This window comes from Perissodus microlepis, chromosome 20 (assembly GCF_051167445.1).
Source record: "Perissodus microlepis isolate ML-2025 ecotype Zambia chromosome 20, ASM5116744v1, whole genome shotgun sequence".
NCBI classification, from domain to species: Eukaryota; Metazoa; Chordata; class Actinopteri; order Cichliformes; family Cichlidae; genus Perissodus; species Perissodus microlepis.
In genome coordinates, this window is record NC_140480.1 from 7878672 (window position 1) to 7884224 (window position 5553).

The window sequence follows — 5553 nt, forward strand, 5'->3', positions numbered from 1 at the left end:
TGCAATCCGTGCTACGTCTCCTTGCTTCGCTCTTCTGCTCCCTTCCCAAACTGCACATTCGGCTTCCTCCGACAGTTCCTCTGAGCACTCTACCATGAACCTCTCAATGTCAAGTGGGCAACGTGACAGCACATCTGCATCAATGTTTACTTTTCCTGGCCGGTATTTGATGTCGAAGTGGAAATCTGCCAATTGTCCGACCCAACGGTGTCCGACTGCGTTGAGCTTTGCTGTGCTGAGGATATATGTCAAGGGATTGTTATCTGTAAAAATGGTGAAATGTGGAGCATAGTAGAGGTAATCCTTAAACTTGTCACAAACTGCCCACTTGAGGCCGAGAAACTCTAGTTTTCCGCTGTGTAAGTGGTAGTTTTGTTCAGCAGGTGTGAGTTTGCGAGACCCGTACCCAATCACTCTCATCTTGTCTTGTTGGTTCTGATATAGGACGGCACCAAGGCCCCTCTGGGATGCGTCCGTGTGCAATATAAAAGGGTGGGTGAAGTCAGGGTACGCTAACACTGGTGGCTGAGTGAGCATGTCGATCAAACGCTCGAGGATCTCTTGGTGTTCTTTGTTCCACTGTATCAGGGCTCGAGAAGGCTGCTGAGTGTGTTTTGCTCTGCCTCTAGTTGGCTTTGGTGACAGTGTGTTGGACGGGACATGGAGCAAGTCATACAACGGTTTGGCTATGCATGAGAAGTCCTGCACATACGTCCGATAATAGCTTAGGAATCCCAAAAGCTGCCTGACTTCTCCGACGGTCTGTGGCCTTTTGTGTTTGAGTGCCTGTACTGCCTCAGTATCTTTGGGGTCCACCTTTACTCCATCTGCAGATACCAATCGGCCGACATACCGAACCTCTTTACGGAACAGCTCACACTTCTCGGGTTTTAGCTTTGCACCATGCCGTTGTAGGGCTTGGAGGACTTTCTGTAGCACTTGGACATGTTCGTCGAACGACTTGGAAAAACAAAGCACGTGGTCAAGGTAAGGGATTCAGCACTCGTCTCGGAGGGTGTCAAGCATTTCTTCCATGCTCCGTTGGAAGGCTGCTGGGGCATTCGACAGTCCAAAGGGCATCCTCACCCATTCGTAGAGGCCCCACGGGGTAGTGAACGCCGTCAGGTACCTTGAGCCTTCTGCAATGAAACCTTGATGATAAGCTTTACCCTGATCCAGGATCAAGAACCAGCTGTAACCACCTAGCGAGTCTGTGAGATCCTGGATCCGGGGAAGTGGGTGTCGGTCTGGCACAGTCTTGTTTTTTAAGAGACGGTAATCGATGCACAAACGTAAAGACCCATCCTTCTTCCTTATGCAAATGACTGGAGCAGCATACGGCGACTGTGACTTCACTACCCATCCCTTGACAATCAGCTCTTGAATATACTCCTTCACTTCCCTGTAGAGGGGTTTAGGGATAGAAGCATAGGCCCTCTGGACTGGTGTATCATCTTTGAGCCTGATTTCCATTTGTAGTGAAGGGATACAGCCTATGTCTGTGCTGCTACGAGAGAACGCCTCACACTCTTCCCTTAACACCTTTTCAACTGACTTCTGTTGGTCCGGACTCAGGTGGCTAAGATCAACTGGTGGTAGCCATGACTCAGTGGACAGTTCAGAAACAGGGGTGGCTGCGCTTACCTCAGCTCTGGTGATGGGGCTCTGCGTGGGTTGGGTCAGCTCTGATGTGTTTGTGGGTCGGTCTGTCTCAATAACTTTAGCGACATGTTGAATAGTACCCAGGGCTGTCCTCTTCGGTAGAATTATTTCGTGTTTGGAGTGGTTAGAGATGGGGACCTTAACAAATGGCCTTTGAGGGTTGTTGATCTCAAGGAGCCCTTCCCCAACACTCAGGTGTCTCAAGGCAGTGTTCTCGTCGGGTTCATACAGCACCAGGGGGTCACAAATGTCAAAACTTTGGGGTACTCTGCACCACACTTGGACTGCTTTTCCAGCAGGAATGGTCACATTGCTCTTCCCAATTCTCACTGTGGCTGGGTCACATTCTGCTCTTTGTGGTACTTGTATGAAGTTTACCATAGCCATCACTTGCTCTTCGTCTGTACCAAAAGCTTTGCGTAGGAGACTATACAATAAAGCACTGGCCTCTCGGTCTGACTCTTGTGTTTGGATAATGGCGCCAAGCACGTTCGATCCCAGGAGTGATAGCTTACTGACAAAGAAAGGGGCTTGCACAGTAAGATTGGGATCTTTGTGACCAGCGAGAGTGACTGTAAGTTTGACCCACTCATCATAAGGAACTGCTTGTCCGTTAACCGCATAAACTTCAAGTCCATCATTTAACAGCTCTTGGAGGGGTCGTACCTGATAGTTAGGAATAAACCGCTGAACCCACTGTCTGTCCACTAAACTCACTTGTGAGCCAGAATCAAATAACACTGTCACTGGATAGCCACCAATCAAACACTTGAGGAGGCTTTTCTTTCCAACTAGGGGGACTTTACAGCTGTTTGGTGTAAAACAGCTGTAAAGAGGTTACCTGTTGCTTTCTCTGGTCTCGCTTTGACTGCTTTCTTTTTAGCTTACTGCGACGTCTTGCACACTCAGTGGTAAGCTGTGCAGAGGAGGACCTTACTGGCTGGGACTGTGACTCTGCGCCGGCCTCTGGCTGTCCCTCGGCAGAGACCGATCCCAGTTTCCCTGAGTTTTGGTCCGCTTTAAACATCCTACTGCTCGGTGTCCTGACTCGCAGCATACAAAGCAATGACTACAGTCCTGCAAGTTCTGTTCAGTACACTTTGGACAAAGGAACGCTTTCTTTTGAGGAGGTCTGTTGGGGTTGGCTGGGGTTTGGGAAAACGGGTTGGGAGGTGGTTGTGGGGACAGCTGGCAAGGCTTTGCCTCCTGTTGTTTAATTAGGCTGGCGACCATGTTAGTTAGAGTCTCTACTTGGGTGGCAAGTTGTTTGATTGTTGGTGAGGATTGTTCTTTGGCTATCTTGTCGTTTGCTTCGATCCCAGCACTTTGGGCTCGTGCACTCTTTTGGTGGGTGACTTGGCCTAACCTTCACTGGTGTTCATTTTCATCACTGATAATCTTTGTGACCTCACTAAGAATCTCTTCGTCAGTGACATTGTTGTTTGAGGTGAGAGGTCTTAGTCTTTGTCGCAAGTAGAGATGGACCGATCCGATATTACGTATCGGTATCGGTCCGATACTGACCCAAATTACTGGATCGGATATCGGCGAGAAATAAAAAATGTAATCCGATCCATTAAATATCAAAAAAGCACCTCACAAAACTTGCTACACAGCGTAACTCAGCTCATAACGTAGCACGTAGCAGCAGTGTGGTCACGTGCTAGAGCAGCTGTGTGTATTTGTAGCTTCGCTACCAAACCAGCATTTCATCTCCGAGGAAGTTTTCCCAGAGAGAAGTAAAGCAAGTATGTAAGTTCATCTCTGAATGTCTGTAAAGCATTCCTGCGTTAAGCTTAACAACAGAGCGACTGCCTCTCTCTCTCTCCTGCTGCTACTTCAATCGTGAAACTGCTTAATGATCAGCTGATCGGCTTTTCTGTCGCGAGTCCGTCTCTCTTCTTTGTTTTTGGCCCACTTCTCACCAGAACGAGGAAACCAGCGGCTGAACAACAGCAGCACTATTAAGCTTGATAAGCTGTTGTTAGAATTTATTTAATATTACTTTCTACACCAGGATCTTTTTCTATGTAGCTGACGGCTGGTAACTGTGCAGGGGCGGATCTAGCAAAGTTTAGCCAGGGGGGCCGATAGGGCATGAACAGGGAAAAGGGGGCAGAAAGACATACTTTTCTTTCTTATTCTCATTTAAAATGTCGCGCTTTTAATAAATAATTATCTGACTCTTACACCCAAAGTTTTAATCTGATGTAAAATATATAGAAGTCCATTACTGTATATAGTAACTGTTAAGTCTAATATACGCTAGTAAGCTATAGTACTTTTTCCTTTGGCAAGATACCATCTGTGCAGTCTGCAGTTCTGTTGAAGAAAGATGTTGAATCTATTTAATTATTCTTGAAAAATAATTTATTTCTGTGCATTTTTCCCCCTGCATCAAATTAAATTTGATTACATCGATTAAGCGTCATGAGGTGGAGGGTGGTTCCCTATTTTTTTTTGCTGGGAGTTTGCAACCCTATTAGTTAGGTTGCTTAATATTTCTGCTAAGTGCTCTTTAAAATACCAGAATAGGAAGGATGGAGTAGGTTTAACTTTATTAGATTGATCAGTGTTGCTGAACTATGAAATATTTTGGGCGCAGTATATTTTTTACATACAGGTATAACAGAATAGCTTTAGTGTTGTTATTTATTTAAACTTGAGTATAAACTTATACAAAATGCAGCAAGATATTAAAAAACGTTTTATTGATTAAAAAACACACTATATCGGATTCATATCGGTATCGGCAGATATCCAAATTTATGATATCGGTATCGGACATAAAAAAGTGGTATCGTGCCATCTCTAGTCGCAAGTCTGCGTACTTAGCTCCCAGGCCTTGATAGATTGTGTGAAGGAAAACTTCCTGGACGGTTCTCAGGTCATAGGAAATCTCAGTGTTGGCCTGCTTTGACTGAAAAATAAGCTTCTGTTTAAGTCCAATCATGCGATACAGAAACTGCTGGGGTGTCTCTTGTTCACTTTGTCTAGCACACATTAACTCCTGGAGCATTTCAGTTGTTGCTTTTTCTCCGAGATGAGACCTCAGAAAGCCCTGAAGTTCATGGAGAGACAGGTCATCTTTGAGCATTAACATGTCCCGGAAGGTGCCAGGCTTCACAATTCTCAACACACCTCGAACAACTTCAGCCTCCACAAATCCTTCTTTAACTCCTTCATTAATCTGCTTGGTGAGACTGTTGTAGCTGATTTCGGAACTGTTGTCTCCAATCTGTCCCCCAAACACTTTGAATTCTCTGCGTGGTAAGTACGAAAGGTCTCTTACAGTGACTGGCTGCTTAGGGCTAATCTGTATGATTGGTTGTGGTTGCAAATTGCCCTGCTGGCTTGCTACAGCAGGTGACTGGGCCCTTACAGTTCCACAAAGTCTTAGCCTCTCACCCAGTGTCTCATACGCTTTACTCAACTCCTCTAACTGTTGTGTTTCTGTGTTTGCATAGGGGTTTGGTGATATATCTGGTGGATCTTCCGGCGGTTGTGGGTCTAGCGTGGTATTGGATGGTTGTGGACTGGCCATGGCATGTACTTCATTCTCACCAGCTCTTTGCACGGCAGGATTACTTCCCTGGATGACTAGATTAATCAAATCATTCAGCGTCAACAAATGACTCATGCCCTCATCTTCGAGTTGCAATAGTGTATTTGACTGTATGTAGGAGGTGATATAGTCCATACCACCTTCTTTATCATCCTGACTGAGCTGTGTAGTGTCTTTGTTTTCTGATGCGAGGCCCTTAGTGAGTTCGAAGAGGTCTTGACCTTGGAGTGAAAACAAGCGTCTCCTGATATTCCAGGCGAGTTCCTTTCTCTCGGTTGACATGTTGGATGTATTTCTGATTATCCTTCAGCTCGATAGTGACTAGG